The following is a 20,907-nucleotide window of genomic DNA, read 5'->3' as shown; positions in this document are numbered from 1 at the left end:
GGAAACAGGCGTACACGTCATGAAAACAGAGTCAGAACGCTCGTTCCTGGAACGAAACCTTCTCCCCTCTCGAGCACGGCCACCGGCGTATTTACCAAATGTGCTTTCGAAAACAAGATAACGGGCGAGCGAAGGTCCCGCGAGCTCGTACGTCGTAATCATCGGACGACCGTTCCATTCGCGTACCACGACGTATACGAAAACGCGGAGGGAAAAATTTCTACCTTCCCTTCCCGATTCGAAGGATTTTCGAGGACGAGGAGCGAGCCATTCGAACGGAAGCCCGTGCAGAGTGGGCCGCGAGCCTCGTCACGTGGCGGCAGACGCAGCGGCGTTCATTGATCGTGGACGACCTTGGTGTGCACGGCTCCTCCGAGAAGGCCGACACCGCGTGCATGGATCGTGCGGGATCGAAATATATATCTAGACACGAAGAAATCGAGGAGGCAAGTCGTCTCTCGAGGGTGCACCGTCGACGATCTAAGGAGGGAGCGTTTTGCGACGAGGGCGCGCAATCTCGTCGGCCTTCTCCTGCCTTATCCTGCCGACCATGAAGAAACGACGAAGCGGACGAGCTTTCGCATCACGCGGCCTCTTCCACGCCACCCTACGAGGCGGCCCGCCTCGAATATTCTCTGCCTTCCCGTCTGGCTCCGCGTCTCGGCCGTGTTTATACTTGGACGAGAGCGTTCTCCAAGAGGCAACAAAGAGCACGTCCGTTCGCGAACTGTTCGCCAAACGCACTGACGATCCCGGCGGCTGGTTCGCCGGTGACGTTGTCGACCCTCCACGGGTTCGATTCCCGGATGGGCATGCGCCACGGGTTTGGAGGGAGGCTGCCTTCTATTCCTGCTACTCGCGGAGGTGCATCCATCGGCGGGAGGGTGGTTGCCAGGGGGTCCCAACTTCTTCCTTTTTCTCTCCTTTTCCTTTGTCTCTTTCCGTCTTCCTTTCCTTCCCCCTTCCTTTTTTTCTTTCTTCTTTCTCTCCTTTTTTTCTTCCCTCTAGTTACTTCACCCCTCGTTATACTTTCTTTTTTTCTCTCTCTTTTCTGCTCCCCGGACATAGCGCGAGACCAACCGTTCGCCAACGATCAAACACGCGCGCCAGTTTCGATCTCGACCCTGTGTACGTGTATCGCGCGACTTTGGCGCATCGGCGAATATTTCTTATTGCGTCTCTTCGAATGGAAGCGCGAGAAGAGGAATCAGGCGGAAAGAAGAACGTTCGATGAATAATTTCGTACGTAACCTTTTTCTTCTATCGATTGCTTTATTTTACTTTTTCTCTTTGTTTTTTTATTATTTTTATATATGTGCAAAGACCAGAGCGATAGATCAATGATCAATGTCGCATTAATACAATCTTATATATATATATCTATTTCACGTATCGATGATTCTATCTATAATCGTGTTTTTGCGTTTTTGAATATCCGAGAGAAAGAGGAAGAAAGGAAGAAGTATAAAAAGATTTGATAAATTATTTCGTACGTAGCGATTGCTTCGTAATTTTTCGTGTATCCGAATGTATAGCGTGATGAATGTTCGTCAAAATTTCGCGTTAATTTCGATACGATTTTTTTTTTTTTGGAGAGTACGAGAGAAAGAGGAAAAAGACCAGATGAATAAGATTTGGTGCGGGGTTTTTCGTCTCGATTTGCTTTAAGTCGGTCGAAATTAAATTTACATTTGGACGAGAACGCGTCTTTGAACGTTTTCCCCCTTTTTCGGTAACAGGGCGGATTAGGAAGAGGAATTTAACGAGTTCCTTCGAATCCCCAGCGGAAGTTTGACGATTTATTTTGCTGTTTCTACAGGACGCAGATTTGTTAAACCGGGTAACGGTCTCTAAAGCGAAGTTGAGGGGTAATTACGTCTTGAGCACTTGTTGCTCTTGCTCTTGTTACATTTCTGCTTGTATTTCCCGCGTATACGTTACATGTTTAAACGCGATGATTGATCTTGCCGATAATGATATCGCGTATAAAGATATTTAATTTGATTTTATTGATAGGTGTTTTACGAATGATATTACGGAATAATAATTGGATTAAATAAGCGACGAATGCAAAATGCAAGTTTTAGAGATTTTATCGGGAATTTCAATCCCTTTCTCGAAAATTTCACGAATTTTCGCGAATTTGATTAAAATTTTGATATTTGATCTCCTATATATTTCTTTGTTTGAATTTTATTATTTATAATTTATTTTGGGGAGGATACTCTTTTCGATCTGATTAACTATCTATATTATTTCATTTTTGCTCAGAATCGATAAAAAAGAAAGACACGATCAGCAATCCAATCAAGACATCCGAGCAAAATAAAATAAGATAAAATTCGTCGTCGGTCGTTCCAATCAGTCAGTGCATTCACTTATACCAGACTTCATTCATTGAACTATTCAATCTCACTGTAGATTTCGAATTTCAAAAGTCGATGTCTAACTTTTTTATCGAATCGAAAAAAATATCGAAAAATATATGTAAATATTAGGAGAGAGATAATAGAAAAATTTATTTTCTTTGATCTAAATTTGATCTCTACTTTGAATTTCTATTCTTTTTATATTTTTTTTATAGAATTGAATTATATCGGCAGTAAATTGACTTCATTGTATTTATTTATTACTATTATGATTATTAGATACGGATAATTTATAAATAATTTTGCTTAATTTTGTATAGACTCACCAGAAATGTGAAGAATTATATACGTAGCCATATTGACGCCATATTGACGCGTTAATACTTCGTTTTCCCGCCATAATAGAGTTTTTTCTTCTATGCGCAGAATCAAACATATTGCACATTCAATTGCTTTCGTCTATAAAAGATTGCAACTTTTTTCTATATAAAAACGATAAAATTTATAAAAACGTCAAATATATTTCACTCCACAAAGAATATCGTTCACTAACGAATGTCTATTTCAATATACGAAACGATTTTTAACACGAAATCTTCGGTATTCGAAATTGCGTAATTGCGTCGCAATTTGTTCGAACGTCGCGTCGAAAACTCGAACATTTCCGATTCGAATTAAAGTCCCTAATTAAAATATCTCTTACTTGTCGATCCCGCAATATGATGTATCAAACATTTACGTCACTTGTTTTATCACAAATCACTTTTTCACATTTCAATTTACACAATTTGACAAAAACTGTTTAGCACGAAACGTTCGATCGAAGTATCGACGAAAACTGTCATGTGAGCCTCCTATAGGAGACAAAGAGAAACAAAAAAATAATTACGAAAGTGACCGCAAGAGGATCTGAATTTTTCGTCGCGAGTGCGTTTGCTCCTCCTTAATTAGTGTTTTGTGAAGTGCAAAGTTGATTTTGAATTGTTATTGTTATTATGTAGTCATATTGACGCGTTAATACTTCGTTTTCCCGCCATAATGAAGTTTTTTCTTTTATGCGCAGAATCAAACATATTGCACATTTAATTGCTTTCGTCTATAAAAGATTGCAACTTTTTTCTATATAAAAACGTCAAATATATTTCACTCCGTAAAGAATATCGTTCACTAACGAATGTCTATTTCAATATACGAAACGATTTTTAACACGAAATTTTCGGTATTCGAAATTGCGTAATTGCGTCGCAATTTGTTCGAACGTCGCGTCGAAAGCTCGAACATTTCCGATTCGAATTAAAGTTACTAATTAAAATATTTCTTATTTGTCGATCCCGCAATATGATCTACAAACATTTACGTAAATTATTTTATCACAAATCATTTTTTCACATTTCAATTTACACAATTTGACAGAAACTCTTTAACACGAAACGTTCGATCGAAGTATTGACGAAAACTGTCACGTGAGCCTCCTATAGGAGACAAAGAGAAACAAAAAAATAATTACGAAAGTGACCGCAAGAGGATCTGAATTTTTCGTCGCGAGTGCGTTTGCTCCTCCTTAATTAGTGTTTTGTGAAGTGCAAAGTTGATTTTGAATTGTTATCGATGTGTGCATATTTTATTTTTGTGTCAAGTGTCCTTCATTGACTGTCATTTCTTCTCCGCTCAATCAAATTCTCCAAATATCTGCTTATACTGCCCGTATGCCGATGCTGTCACGAGTGAGTACAATATTTGCAATAGAGATCATTTCATCATGGCGTCGATATACGTTCGATATGCGTCGTATTTTTTAAGATAAATATTTTGAATAATTTCTCGTAAATATAATCGTAGTGTGTCTTACTTTCGGGAAAATAATCGAATTACTGATATTATTTATATTTTACGTATTTCTATGATTCGAATTACATTATGATCATGTTAGATTTAATCTAAACGCGTGTTCGTAAATTATGTTCAAATTTACATCGCTCTAAATTAATTTCGCTCGTATATTCGTACAATTTCGTTTCATTTATATTTATTACGTGATATACAATCGTAAATAGAAAATAGATAAACGAAAAAGGAAACTGATCTTTCCCATTGGCCGATTTCAAGCACGAACGTGACAATCGAAACGACAACGTCAAATTGAGACAATATGGCTGACTAGCAGCACAGTTTCAAAAGGAATGCACGTAAAGGCACGGTTAGTACGATCGAGAGAACGAGAAATCTAGTTAATTCGGCAGGTTGATTACGCGCGGCAGGTGTCACGCGCCAAAGTTACCAAGTCTAACCGCATGAAATACCTTACGAATTACGAGCAAGAGTTCTCGGTGCAGTGCTCGGTGCGCGCTTGTCCGTGCTGCAGTTAATTGCACTCGCGACTGGTGAGCACTTTCCATTCGCAAGGGAATGGAAAAGGCGGTTTGTACGCGTGCGGGTGGCCCTCGCCACCGGAAACAAGAGATGGAAGAGAGGTGTCCACCGCAACACCACTTTCTACGCACCGCAGACTATTCCCTCGAACTTCGCCGCCTTTCTAATTTCCTTGCCCACGACTTTTGATTATACCTGATGCGCGAGGGATTGCGACGAAGTAAGAAATGACGGTTAAAAGGGATCGCGAGCTGTTTGGGGTGGCTTTAACCTCGGATTTCATCTCTTATATGTACGATATAAGAGAGAGTTTGCGTTGTCGTTGGGAGAAAAAGCTTTTAAATTAATTGGACCTCGAGATTTATTATAAATTTGGGATTTATTCTCGTGAATTGGGATTGGTAAAAATATAATAAGATAATTCTTTTTGAGTTTTTTTTTTTAATACGATCGAAAGACGCCAGATGGCATCCGTAGGTATGAAATTATTTTTCGCGCCACGTTAATTAATATCAAAGATAATCTCTTCTTCCTCCCGTATTATTATTTTATTATATATATTATTATTTTTATCATAAGAAATGTAAATTTTGTTTCGATTTTTTCACATATCCTCCATTTTCTCCACTTTTTTGCTCGGTTTCACGGATACACACAAATTTCGCATTAACGATAATTTCAAAGGATGCAGTTCTCGCGGATATGAATGTTCCGCTGCATTATCAAAGAAAATTCTGGGTTAAATCTGAATATCTGACAGGTTTTCTGTTTGCTCGCGATTCGCGTCGCAATAAAGAAACGTTATTTTCCTCTTTGACAGTGTGCTCGCGCATTTGTGAATTAGCTCTCGTATGAGCGCGTTATATTTTGTATAATTGCGATCAACCTGTTCCACAATTTGCGTAGATGTTTGCGCATGAATATTCATGTCGCGAACAAGTTGTCGTTGGCAGATTTCGCAAAATCGCATGTTGTGTCACGAAATAAAGAAAGGCTCCACGAAGTTTTTGTTGAATAAAAACTGGAACATTTTTGATGACTGAAAAAACAGCTAAGCTCGGGAGGGTGAGCGTGTCAACGTTGTAGTTGAGATTATCTTTCGCTTAGTAGGTTACTTCGACGTATGCAAATTTTCCCATCGAAGGGATATTTTATTTGAACAATTTGGTCGTATCATCACAGATAGCGTACGATATATTAATTATCCGTAATATTTTTGTTTAATAGAATAATATAGGAAATAAAATATACAATATCGTATCGTATCAAAAAATATTTTAATCGGATAATCTCGCGCAAAGCGATTTTCTAAAAAAAAAAATGATTTCGCATATATTTTCGATTTATATAAAAAAAAAAAAATCCACGAAATTTTTGTCAATGGAAATGGTCGAAATAGGTAATTCATTTCCAACACTCGATCCCAGATTGTATCTTTTTTTTTATCCTATTCGGGCGATGAACAAGCTGTAGTACCACTGCTCTCTAAAACGAATTTGGCGAGCTCAAGGTTTGATTTTCATCGATAGGTAGGGTTGGCTTTTCATCGGATGCGCGTTCCCACCGTATCGGGCAATTGATTTAAAAGTAGGAATAGGTCATCGATTCGCCGTGGTCTTTCAATCGGGATTGGTAAATGAATCGGTGGATGAAAGGAGGTCCGACGAATTTTCCGTGACTCCGTACTTTTCCTGTGTATTATCGAAGCATAACATCGGTTGGTTACGTTTCCACGATTGGAAACGACATTCGTGGTCGTTATAACTTTAGATCTTCTTCCAAAACACGTCTCGGCCTATTCCGTTCGAGGACGTGTACGAACTCTGAATTCGTCGAAACTTTATAATATATGTATTCAATTATTGTGAAATTTTTTAAAACATTGAACCAACGCGAAGTTTTCATCCTCCTATTGTGTTCGAATATATGATTCGCTTTTCATTTCGAACTTCAATTCAAGTTTCCTTCAAAATTTTTAAACGAAACAACAAAGGATAATTATTAATAGAAGAAAAGTGTTGAATGTGTTCGGAAATTTTATTTGCATTCCCCGCCTTGTCGAATCAGCATCCCCCTTTACCGTTCTCGGTATCAATGCGTAAAACAAAGAGGAGAGAAGATAAATTCCAGAGTCAAACGCGTTTACCAAAAATCCGATTAAATTTCACGGATCCGTATCAAAGAACTTGTGCTGAAAGATGCGGGCTGAAGATAGCGCGAAAGACGCGATCCCACGGCGAGAGAGAAAGTACGACGGATAAGGTTTAATCCCGAAAGGCACGGTGAATGCGGATAAAGGCGTGAAAACGGGGGGGGGGAGGGTGGGAGGCAGGCTCTATACATCTTTATTCCCAGTTCCTTGGTATTAATTTCACGATTATTAATTGTGGGGACATTATTAACTCGGGCCTCGACAGACTTTCTCGAGAAAGGGTAAGGTGAGATATAACCTTGGGAGGGGATGAGACGGTTTAAAATGCGACAGGAATGCGCGAGGTCGCTTCATGGGAAGAAGGAAGAGACCTCGGATACGACGAAGGTCACGAATACTGCGTTAATGAAAGAGAAGTTAATCACTCCGACCAGACGATAAAGACGATGCTGACGATGGTATGGCGCGCCTCTTTTCCCCTTCACAATTTAAGGGACTTTCCTTATACAGCCTGTGTTTCCGATTTTCTTCGCTCGATGTCTCTCAATCGGGAGACGTGGAAAATTTCATGTTCGTATATGAAAATATTTTTTTGCAAACTAGCCAGGTATAAAAGTATTTAATTTTCTGTTACACGAGTATCTGATTATTCGGTTTCGATTTTCGTGAATAAGAGAATTTGAGCTAGAAATACATCTTATAGTTACATAGTTGTTTATTTCTCAAGCTTCAAGAATAATATCTTGAATTTCTTTTCAGAATTTAAGAGAATTTCGAATATCTTTACACAGCCTGTGTTTCGGATTTTCTTCACTCGTTGTCTTTTAAGTATTGTTATGGTACGATCAATCGGGAGATGTGAAAAATTTCACGTTCATATATGCAAATTTTTCCTTTGGAAACTAATCAGATATAAAAAGTATAGTTAGTTTTCTGTTACACGAGTATCTGATTACTTCTGTTCGGCTTCGATTTTCGTGAATAAGAGAATTTGAGCTGGAAATACATGTTATTATAGTTACGTTATTTATTTCTCAAGCTTCGAATTCAAGAATAATATCGTTTCTTTTCAACTTATTATCACGCGTAGAATTATTTTTGCTTGTATCACCGGTTACCAGACATCAACGCGTTAATTCCACGAGGGTGTCCGAGGGGCGAAATTTCTGATAAATATAAGAAATCGGGGGATGAAACGGTATCGTCGACGAAGCTACCCCTCGAAGATCTTTCGTAGCATTGAACCGAAGAAATAACTTATACCCCTCCCTTCGCCCTTGCTTTCGGAAGAAAAATGCGTTTGCACCAGACTCGCGATCGGGGCGGGGAAGGGAGGGTACGAAATGGATGATAGAGATATAATTTTAAGAATGCCGACGGAATCTTAAATCACCCTTTTTTATGGTAAATTGAAGAACGCTCGTCCACGTTCACGCAAAATCCCATTGAAACTAATTTCCAAGGGGTTGTTTGCGAGGCGAATTAAACTCGAATTCCTTCTTATTGCTACTAATTCTAAATATCCAGTTATCCCCATACACACATATTCGCAAATTGTCGATAATTTAACTCTCTTACTTAACTGAATTTGGAATTTTTATTTCCCTTATTTCGAATAAGGGAATAATCACGCCATTCATCTCGGCATAAAATATTTTTTTCATCCAGCATTTCGAAATATCTCATGCCCGCGTTCATAATTCAACAAACTCCGCTTAAATCTCACGTATGCTCTTCCGGACGCGGTTCAATATTCATTACAAAACGAGATATTAAACCGAATTAGATCGTTTTTCTCTTTTTTTTTTTTTTTTTTAACAAACTTCCCTTTATCCTTCAATTATCCACACAGCTCGTTTTCGAAAATAAACTATCAAGCTTGAGAAAGAAAGAACAGCTCGAAAAATACAACAACGGAATACACGGAGTTAAAACGATGCATACGGTGCGGGGAAATTTTTCCCCCAAATTCCACCCCTTTTTCTCTCACTTCTAATTGGTCTCAATCTCGATGGTCTAAATCACGCTCCACGTTTCCCTTCTTCCTTCCGTCCCTCTCCACCCTGATCGAGCCCGCCTCGTTCCGCGGAGAGAATCTAATGAATTTAAGCCGTCAATAATACGTGACGTCGGAAGGGTGGCGGCGGAAACCCTCCCCCGGTGGGAACCCAAAAAGCTGGTACGGCGTCGTGCCGGTTTCCCCGATATGGATTCACTTGCACGCGTGGAAGGACGTGAGAGGAGGTATCCCGTATACACACGCATACGTGGAAAAGGGCCGCTTGTACACAACGGGGGCGAGGAACAACTGGTCGTAGCCAGTCACTGTGAAATTAACGAATTTTTCACGATAGGCACATTAACTGCTGCCGGTTGGGTCAGCAGAAGCGTCGAACCGTTTATGACAATGATGCGACCGATCCCGCGGAATGACAGGAATACAATCGAACGTGGGTTTGCAACGAAAAACACGGTGGTGGAGAAAAAAAAAAAAAAAAAAAAAAGAGGAAGATTACACACGGATACAAATTTCACGAGCCGTTCCCGCGTGACACGAGGGAGGGGAGGGGAGGGGAAATTGTAAAAATCGAACCGCGAATCGTGATCCACACATCGGGGAAAAACTACGCGAAAAAGCGGGATCAATTTTTATTGGGGGGGGGGGGGAGATTCGTTTCAGAATAACGATATTTAATTTTTCCCACCACGACGATTTTTCGACGATTTTCTGAACCTACGCTTATTTAAAGATTCACGGGGAATCGTGTGATATCGACATGACAATGATAAAAGTATATTCGAATCTTGGAATATTTAATAAATGAATATACATATTTATATTTACTATTAGACAGGGAATAACGATCGAACGCTTAACCATTGATTCTTCTCGTCGCTCCTTTAAAACTCCCCGAACTTATTAACGTAGTAAGAATTCGTTCGCTCGAAAATCGAATCACCTTCCGTCTCTTTTCTTTTTCCGAATTACATTTTAGACTGCATAAAAACGAGGAGAGCACCTTCCGATCCGACGCACCGTGATTTCGCGTTCGATGGAGAACGGTGTACAGTGGAGTGGAGTTTAGAGAGAACGATCCAATTAAACGAACACTTTCGAAACGTATAATCGTTGCACGCTTCGAAATGAACCCTCGCCGAACCTCGGGACACGGGGACTACTATTGGTTCGAAAGTCGAGAATCTCGAAAAGTCGAGTATCGCGGGAGGGGAGGTGGGGGCAGGGAGGGCTACCAGCAGAATTTCCGCCTTCCTGCACCTACGACCGTTGGGCAGGGCTAATAGGATTCGCGAAATTAATTACCTGCATTTGCATAAGCCCCCGTAAACGTTTTTCTTTTCTACCTTGCCTTCCCCTGGCAACGAGCAACGAGCAGGGAAGGAGGAGAGGCGGACGAATAATTTTCACCGGAGAAATTCGTGATTACGTTAACGATATCCTCTCCTCTCTGTTGCTTCCGAATCCACGTTTCGTCCTCGTTTCGACCCCCTCCTCTCCTTCTCACCTGGATCGATCTCTCCCTCCTCCTCTTCTATTCCCTTCCTTTTTCTTCTATTCCAACTTCCGACCAGCCCGCTATGTGCGTTTACGCCGTTGCGTTTACATCGTCAAGAACGACATTGTCCTCGTCCTCGTCCTCGTCGTCGTCGTCGTCGTCGTCGTCGCCGCCGTCGTCGGCTATGGGCATAGCGCGGCTAACGAGATTTGTCGTCCAGGATAATTAGATTATCCGCACTCTGGACGAGCGGGGGAATTCACGTAGACGCGGAGACAGGAAAACGAAGCATCCATACCGCAAGAACGACGCCTGTGTAACGAGCTGGGCATGTGTTTGATAATTCGTCGGAGGGGAAAAGAGAAAAATCGGTTATAACCGGATATGCGTGGCGCGCGTTAACGAGTATCGAGTCGAGACGCTCGAGATTCTCGGTGATTACGAGCGGCGTGGAAAAGTTTTATGGAAACCCTCGTCCATGTGAAGAGGGATATATATATATATATACACACCCAAGATATTTTTTTATTCCGAAATCTCGTTCACGAATCGATTGCACGAACCGATTTGCTTGAAAATTATTTTTCGTGTACCCAGCGGAAAAAGCAACAAGTCGAAGAATTAGTCCTCGACGAATAGAATTGAAACGTGGAATCAACAACTGGAGTAAGTTAAATATGTTGAAGGGATAGAAGGCATAAGGGCGATTTCATTTTCATGACGCGGCAGAAAAATTTGCGATTTGTTCTCCACGTTGTGGACAATTGCGTACATGTATCCACGATACGTGTAACAAGAGGTTGCCTTATCAACCTCAACCCGGTACCGTGTCCAATCAATTTTCAACGTGACGGCACACGCCGCTTTTGTGGTAATATCTATTATTCGTTGTCCCGAGGCCCACTGTCACGCATCACACACGTGATCTCCCCGTGACAATAGGCTCGTGAATGCCACCGGTATCCCCCTTCCTCCGCTTTTTAGATCAAAAAGCGCGCGGATCGCTCGTAATTTCGGCTCAACGTCCGCTTTTCGGAGGGGACACCATTCCCGATACGCGCTCCACGCGCATTTTCTTAAAAGCCTCCCCGATCAAATGGGACAGCTTTCGATGGACCTCGCGATAAAGAGGAGAGAGAGAGAGAGAGACAGAGAGAGGAACCGAGGAGATTTTGAGGGAAGGGAATCGAGACGATCCATTGTGATTTGTAGAGAGAGAGAGAGAGAGAGAGTAGTGGAAAAGATGAATGCGGTATTTAAGTATCGAAATCTTACGATTGTACGCCCGAGAGAAAGCAAATATTGGAATTGTGGTTCTTGCGAATGGTTTATTGCAACTTGTAAATGTAACTTTGAAGCATCCTCGCGATAACGTGTCGAAGAAAGCAAATATTGGAATATTGTGGATCTTATGTGACTCGTAGGCTGGTGGAGGGGAACGTGGTACTCTTGCGTAACGCGATCTGTGAAATTTCAAAGTTTAAGAATTGTAATCGACGAAACGGAATGGGTGAAAGTAAAAGTAAGAAAGGCGCGTTTAAGTTCACGAATACTACGGTACGCGATTCTTGAACTAACGTCTTGCACAATCGTCCATTAAATTTCGAACGAAAGCGATACCGTTTTTTTTAATAGGGTTGTTATTACGATCGTGATACGATCGTGTACGTAATCAATTACGGCACACTTTCACGACGCCTCGTACAATCGGAGCAATCTCGGCTCAATAATTTTGATCGAGACGAGAGTAGAAGTGAAAGCAACTGTGAGACCGTGTCGATTTCTTGCCACGACCAGCGTGCTCGAGGGGCCAGGTGGTAAATTGTCGTTTGCGCGAAATAATAACACCGCAATTGTCCCACAATTGATCATTCGTAGTTATTACCGTGAATTGGCTATACGTGCAAGTTGAGAAGATTCAACCGGACGATTCGTGTTTTACATAATAATATCCTGTCATCGTACAATCGGGCGGAACTTTCGCACGGAATTATTTCCAACGGCTTCTTCTATGGAGATGTGACGTTTTTAGCCCGGGCAAAAGGAAATGATCCCTTGGTGTGTAGGTGTGCAGGAATACTGCTTATTGTGCCCGACGTCTCCACCTTTTTCCTGTACCCATTACACGAACGGAGAATAAAAATAAAATGAAGGGAGGAAACAAGAAACGAGAAAGATTCGAACGTAATAGCGGCCTCTTCCTCTAGCCTTAACAACATCGCATCCCGTACTCGCGTCAATGGAATAAAACTATTAAAAATAATATTTGTACGTATTAAAACTTACATTCGATGGAAATATACACTCGAGCATTGGTTCAAGATCATCCCACGCAATTGCCTACGATACAGTTATCGCGAGAAGAAAAAGTTAAATCGAGAGAGGGAGACGATTCGAAGCGAAACCGGTTGCGAAATCGATAGATACAATGCGCCTAATGCTCGCTGGAAACAGGAGGGCCCTCTCCTTTCGTCCGGTCTCGCGAGCCGACACCATCCACAGATTGAAAGTCGATTGAATGGCGACGCTCGACAGTGGCGGCGATAGATACACATCAATTGTACCTGTGAACTTGAATTCGAGGCACAATGGATCCAATGAAACGCATCATTATTGTCCGATTCCTCTTTCTCTCCCCCTCGCCCACTCTGACGAACCTCGAAAACACCGATCTCCGAGCGAAAGGTCCGGAACAGAGATCGCGGCCGGTGTTATCGATCGTCCCCTCGTATCAACCGCAGGATTCCGTGCTCGACGCCAGAAGAGTCCGGGCCGCGTACGATTGATCGGAAAGTTGGAACTGTCGCGATAACCGATTTTCCGCCTCTCCCCGGGGACGCACTTACGTTCGAAGTCGTTACGAATGTCGGATTGACACGTGGATCGATAACGTCGATTTACGAAAACGTGTATTTATCGTGTTTTACACGGAGAAAAGGGAGGCGCGTCGCCCGATTTTCGATCGACCTATGTCGTGTTAATTGTCCCCGATCAATCGTTTGATAACGTCCCGCGTCAATAATCGATGACATTATCGCGCGGATGGTGGACATCCGAGCTCGGTACATTCGCAAAAATCTCGCCTCCCTCAAGGGATCGGTGTTTAATATTTCTATCTAATGTTCGTGCAAGGGACGATTGATTGGTCGTAAAATTTACAACAATCGTGATAAGAGAATAGCGCCTGAATACCGTTGTCATGATTTTGCGATAGTCGTTTTTTTTTTATTTATTTATTTTATTTTTTTTTTTTTTAGTTTAATAAAACGCGCGTTATTTTCTCTACTCGTGTATTTTGTATTTTCTCTCTGGAAGGGGAACAATCTTCTCGACAAATTTCTCGATCTCTCCGAGCAGAAAACACCCTCGGATATTTCCAATCATTCGTACATTCAAAGATAGAGCCTCGTTGAATCCTCGATTGCGATCGATGCGCGGAACACACACAAGGGGGTTAGAAGAAGAAAAAAAGAATAGTTCGGACCGATTAACCTTCAGAGAGCGAGGCGAGGGTTAATTTCGATGATTAATAGGAAGAGAGGTTAAATCATTACGCGTAGAGGCTAGTAGCGAGAGAGAGAGAGGGTGGAAAGGCCGAACACAATACGAAGGAGGAAGAGGCAAAGGAGGATAAGGGCCATGGAGGTTCCTCTCGATGAGGGATCCTGCGCCGTGGGGCACAAAGAGAAAGAGGAAGACGGGGGAGAGGGGGAGTATGGCATTGAATGCTGCTGCACCGGCCTTCCTCTACCGGCCCCGCAGTCGGCCAGCTCCCTTTAGTTTATTTTTCCATGCGTAATGAACTCCTCCTCCCGACCGTTCGTCGTTGCATCGATAGGGCCGGCCACCCTGCTCGCTACTCGCCACAGACCTAAACCCTGTTTCGGAATTCTATGCTATTTCACGTCCGACCCTCTCCCGTCCCTTTTGATCCGGCCAGCCAACAGGCTCGCGGATATTTTTGTCCAAGTTCCGCTCAACTTTGTTGCCCGCGAAGCATAACGGAGGGAGGAGGAGGAGGAAGAGGAATCGAGATGGGCGGCATAAGCGTCTCTCGATGGGTTTGGGAAGTGGCTGGCTAGGGAAGTTTGATTTAACGTAGTTGTCCATGTTAATGGTTTATCGGCGGTTCCAGTTTCCCCGAGCACCAGCGTGTATTAAAGACGATCGATCGATCTTGAAATCTCCCAGTGGTTGACTGGGCAAAAATTCGCAGATTAATAATAAGATATCGTGGATCATGGATCGAAATGTGTCTATCGTTGGAATCGATTTACTTTTAAAATACGAATTAACATCCACGATGGAACGTTAGAAATAAATGGATATTTGTACAGATAAACACGCGGTTAATAGTTGATCGTTGTTCGAACAATCGTCGTTCCACCGCAGTTCTCATATATACGTTCAACGAACTTCGATTCGTCAACGGAATTACAAGAGAGAAAAATAAAAAAAAAAAAAAAAGAGGATCTTCGAACACCCGCTCGAATCTTTCTAGTCCTCATCTCGGATCTCATCGTAATCGAGGCCCGAGTTTGAACAGCGCGAATTAGCAGCGCGGGATATAAATAATACTTTCCTTTTTTTTCTTTCGGTGGGTAAATTCGCAGCACGAGCAAAAGAAGAGGAGGGAAGAAGGCGGCGGCCGCGAATCCCCGAGAGGGCTCTGCGAATCTCGAAGCCCTCCGCTTTATCGCGTATAACGAACGTCACTGAATTAAACCCTGTTGCAGCGGTAAGCGATGGCGCCGTCGGCTATTGCGTAATCTGCAATTTTATGCACGCCTGTCCTAAACGCGGGGAGAGAAGAAAGTGGAGAGATTTCGTGTAATTGCTCGCGCGCGAAAATAGCGCGATAATAAATACGGATACATTGAGAGAAGAAGGGGGTGCAATAACCGGTTAAACGGATGTGTATGCGCGGATCTTTCTAATAAAATTAATATCGCTTCCGAGACGTGGCGTGAACCGACGTCACGCGAGATCATTAGCGCGCTTAAGGAGAGATTCGATGATGCACGACCGTGAAATTTTATGAATTTTTGATAAACGAGAGGGAGAGAATGAAACGATGCGAGAGATGGAAGAGCGTTCGAAGTAATGAGTACATTACGAATATAAAAAGATCAGTCGCTTCGTTTAATCTTTGTTGATTTAAACCCTCTCGTGAAGAATAGATACGGTATTCGGCAAATTAATCGCACGAATGGAAAAGCAGTCTTAAATTATCTGGTCGTATCTGGCTTATTGCAAGGTTGTTTGAGAGATTGGCTGGAATAGTGTATGTAAGTACACGAGCGTTGTATGCGGAGAGGAACGGAGGCAAAGGACGCGGCGTGTAGGTAAAACACGGAGGGGAGAGGAGGAAGGGAGGCAACAAGATACCGGTCGCCCGTATAATCTGTGTAGATCTGACCGCGCGTGTTCTGCCCACGAATCCCATGGGTGGTAACCCTCGAGGGCCTGATTTACAGGTGTAACCGGCAATAACGATTCGCAACAACGATCGGGCAAAAAAAAAAAAAAAGGAAAAACAGAATCGGCGAACGGTGGTCGGGAATCGATCGATCGAGTTTTTGCGCTTCCACTTCGCGATATTCGGAGGAGGGAGGGAAATAGATCCGGCTAAATTTGATTTAAATTTATACAGACAATATCTACCTTCCGCCAAGATCAGGAACGACGTGTCTTTCTCTCTTGGATCGGAGAAAGAAAGAATGAAGAACAAATTAACATTTTATACATTTTCGATATATCAGAGATAATATATAGAAATATGAAAGATATCTTCTCCTTGTATCGATCCGTATCTTCAACCGTGTAATCGGTAATAATTAAAAAGAAGGTGGCGAAAGAGCAGGTGAGCCGATGGCATTGCGAACTCGCTCACGGTCGGAATCTCGTAACGGTCGGATTGACAGATGCAAATCCCTTCGCGCGTTCGCGACAGCTATTACGTGATTTCACGATGTACGATCGCATTACTATGCAAGATCGAAGATGCGTCTAATCGATAATCACCGGTCACGTTCACCTGATGAAAGCACTGGGGCGCGATCGGTTGAAACGTACGTGACCAATTCACGCGGAGACGTGTGCCGATATATAACACTCTCCTCGCCCCTCTCACCTTGCGGCACAAGTTTACCGGATCCCCGCATTTCTGTTTGTCCTCTTTGTAAAAAAGAAAAAAAGAAAAGAACCGTGATCCGATAACTTCGAATTAGCCGCCACTTTCCACGAGAGTCCGAAAATGATTCATAATTTCGATGCGAGCGGCGAAACCTCTTAGCGATCTACTTTGCCCAAGTTTTCATCAGGGATACTTTTTCGAGCGCGGGTATCACGCTTCGATTAATCTCTCTCTGCCTCTTTCTTCGTCGATGTATCCGCTCAGGAAACAGGAAGAAGTTTGAAAATCGGGTTAACTTTTAGTTTACCGTGGCATTAATTATCGGTCTCGGTTTTATTTGCTCGAGTCACGATTACTATGGGCAAGGTGATGAAAATTTTGCTACGTGCGTAAAATGAAGAAAAGTGAGCGAGAAATTTTTTCTTCTTTTTCTTTTTCTTCTCGGCATACTTTATGGTTTTGTGTATGTATGCGTGCGTATACTCGCGTCGCAATTAACGTTTAAACGATCCGTTTTCCTTGATTTTCGCTCGTTTGATCCGGTTTCTCTTAAAAAAAAAAAAAAAAAAAAAAAAAAAAAACGCGAGCCACCTCAAGTATGCTCATTACCTTTACCGTTTTCAACTGAAAAGTCAAAGCTAATAAGTTTCAATCGTGGGACAAGTCGTTACTTCGACCCAGATTCACGAATTCCCGATCTCGTACCCGCGACAAGAGCCGGTTTTATTTTTGACATTTTCTTCGTCCCACTTTTTCCGTTCAAATATCAAACTTTTATATAGAATCGGCGAGGTTTCACCTTGTTTTTCTCGTTTCCACCCGATTTTTAGATATTCCTCGCCCCCTTCAGCCCGATCGTAATTCGCGGCCAGGACTGTTTTTATCCGAAATCGAATCTGAGACTGCGCTTACTGCTCGAGTTTTTGTAATCCAGAATATAAGATATTACCGTGCCAATAATCAGATATTCGTACGAATCAATTCGTGGAGACGTGGTAGAATCTCTGATCTGCATCACGAAGCAGGTGCGCTTGGGAAATCGGGACAAAAATCTCTCGTCTTCTCGTGTCCCTTTTTCTTACCAACTCGTCGCCTTGTTCCTTTCTCTCCAGATTCCGAAAATTGGAATCAATTTGGAACATTTGTCGCGTTAATTACTGGATCGTAACAGATGTACTTTCCTCTTCGAAATAAATTTCTCGACAATTATTATGTGACGATGAACGAATGCGTAATGCGTAATTTTTCCGTGTTAAAGGAAAGATTCTTCGCGAATCACATTGCATCTGTGCAAAGAATATTTGTAAACTCTAAACTGGAGTTAGTTTCTCTATCCACGCTGATTTTCCCTGAAGCTGTGTATATAAAAAACGATTCCAGAGAAATCGTTTCCATTAATTATTCAATTTATTCGTCGCGCTTCGTATTCTCTGTGCATTGTCTTTGTAAAAGGCATCGACGTGAATTTCGCAACTTTCTCGCGAAACCGTGACGCGTGGATCACCGTTAAAATTGCCGGCCGGGCGATCCATTTCGCGAATTGTTGCGTAACGAATTGCTGGCCGAGAGGAACGCCCGTGGGTTATCGCTCGAAATTGAAGGATTTATTATATAATTAAAGTTATAACTTCCATCTCTCTCTCTCTTTCATTCTCGTTGCTCGATATAAAATCTCAACGGCGAGCTGAATCGAATTTCGATCGAAAAGTCCAGCTGCGTCATCAGCACCTGGACCTTGATAATCGCCAATTAAAAATTAGCAACGAGGTTGGAAGAGGAAGACGCAGAGACAATCGTGTCGAGAATTTTTTCATAAGTGGGCCGCGACGCGCATTTTTTTCCGTTTTTTTTTTTTTATTTATCTTTTTTTTTCCATCCTCCCTTCCTCCCCCCTCTTTTCATTGCCCAGATGCAGTTGTTGGCCGCGCGAGTGTTCTGGCAGGTGACATCTGCGAGGTTATCGTGTTATTTTTACTGGCGTTGTCGCGCGTGCACACGCGGTGTCCCTGCAAATACACGGCCACGGAGAAACGCTTATTCTTTCGAGATATATATATATATACATATATGTGTGTGTGTGTGTGCACGAGGGGAGGGGAGGGAAGAAAAAACGATCCATCCGAAACGTGGCCATGTTGATCTATCTCTCGAAATCGCTACATATGGAATATTTATCAAGTATATATTCATTCACGAATATATTTTCACGAATAGGATTGCGTATCTTGGAATGAAGCTTTGTTAACCCTTCGAGGACGAATAATTAAATGAAATTAACATGTACGGTAAGAAAATTTCCGCAAAAGCAATGCGTGTTAAATTAGGTGTACAATCTCGTTTGGTGTGGAAAAATATTCTTCAATCTGTCGAGAATCGGAGCAAAGGTTTAAGTTCAATTTGAGGAGTTTTTCAAGAACGATTATTACAAACTTACAATTATAAAATCGAGTAGTTGAATTTCACTTCAAATTTGAGGCGAAATTCGAAAATTTAATTTCTCCTTAAACCTCGTATCATTCCTTATTCTTTTCTTTTATTACGATCTTGCGATCTTGATCTCGCCCGAAGCAATTGTCGTCGCGACAAAGAGGGGAAGAACGATTTGTATTTTTCTTCCCGCTCGTTACAAGACAAAAAGAATCGCGTCAAGATCGCGCGGCTATTTATTCCAAAAGATAATTCTTTAAATTTTAAAAGCGAGGAGATAAAGCACGGTTACCGGATCGCGTCTCGAATTCGCCACTCTTCTAAAATTCATACGATGCCCCATTGTTTTGTATCTTCGTGCGAACCCCCTTATGAATTTTTAAACCGGCCAGACCGTGACGCTCGTCGTCCACGCAAAATTTGTATCTGTTTATCCGTTGAAAAATAGTAGCTGCGTGCTGCAGTTTCCACAACTTCGTTCTTCCACGAAGATGAATGGCCAACTCGAAAACGAATTATTTCCACCGCCGAAATATACACGTGTATGTATAGAAACGATGTCGATAATGGCCGATTGAACCAGCTCTAGGATATCTCTATTTCACTTAACACCTGCAAATTGTTTCCTTTCACTTTTGTGTTTTACATTCGATGGAGTATGCACAAAGTGTTACACTGCGACAAAGTTCATTGAGAAGTGAATCGTAGATCGATTTAACTAAAGTTTCACTTTATCCCTCTTCGTCTATTTATTGAAACAAATTTTCCTATTTCTTTCGACTTTTGCCTCTTGGTGAATTGGTGAATGAAAGGAATCGCGTGAAAGAAACGAAGAGAGAGAGAGAGAGATGAGTTATGGGGGGAGTCGATAAATTGGCGGGTGATCGGTTTTGGCGCGCGTCATCCGGCAGAAGTGGCCGCGATAAATTCGGACTATTTGGAAAAAATGCTCGAATTTTGCGTTGGCCGAATGTCGGGAGGGGCGGACTTCCAGGCTGACATATGGGACGCGGCAAAGGATCGCCGCCACTCGAACCAGCGTGGAACCGGTTGGCGCGGGATCGTACGATCCCAACTCTTTCGCCATTGTTCCCTTGGAAAATGGGCTCACGAGATCGGATATCTTTCATCTTTAGGCTCCGTTTGGTAACACGAACACGAGGCCTGGTTAAACGTTATTTTGAAACATGTGTTTCGTGTTTTGACAGGAGAATAGGTTTCGAGGCGCGACAGTATTACGGATCTTTGCATATTTTAAATGGAGGAGAATGGTTTTGGAGGGAAAGACGAGAAGTGGATTAGTATTCGTTTGGATCGATTAGATCGGTTCAAATAAACAATACTTGAGACTGGGTAGAAGAAATCGAATTTTTCGAGTGAAGTAGCAACATCTTCGCGTCAACGCGATAATAGTGAAGAACACGGGGGAAACAATGTATTAAAATTAATTATTATCATCATCTCGAGACTCGACGCGATCCTCTGCAAAGTTGTAATTTCTTCCCCAACTAATTCGAGCATAATGAATCTCGTGTGAAAATCCGGGCGTGAATAGAAATAAATTGTTACATATGTACATACGTGCCAGGTCCTTTTGTGAACCGATAGGCATTGTCTTCTTTTCACCGGAGACCGAATCAAATTCCGAAAAGGTTTTCATTAAACGAAAAACGTGACTCGTTCGCATGGCCGTGTGGCATTGTATGCAGGCGTTGTTGCGCCGACGAGTTATCGGCGGGTGAACTGCATTCAAAGCGGTCCCTGCAATGGAAAGATGGGGGGAGGAAGGGCGAAAATACGAAGGGAGAAAAGTAGCAGGGTCTTTGACGCCGATGCATTATTTATCACCGTTGTATGACAAGCATTTTCATGTTAATAGCGGACCTCGGGGTCATTACCTCCATATAACGTGGTAACCGTGCAGGATTCGTGCCCCAG

Source organism: Apis florea, unplaced genomic scaffold (assembly GCF_048593485.1).
Source record: "Apis florea isolate Af1SG1 unplaced genomic scaffold, ASM4859348v1 contig_3496_pilon, whole genome shotgun sequence".
Lineage (NCBI taxonomy): Eukaryota > Metazoa > Arthropoda > Insecta > Hymenoptera > Apidae > Apis > Apis florea.
This window is presented reverse-complemented; position numbering follows the sequence as displayed.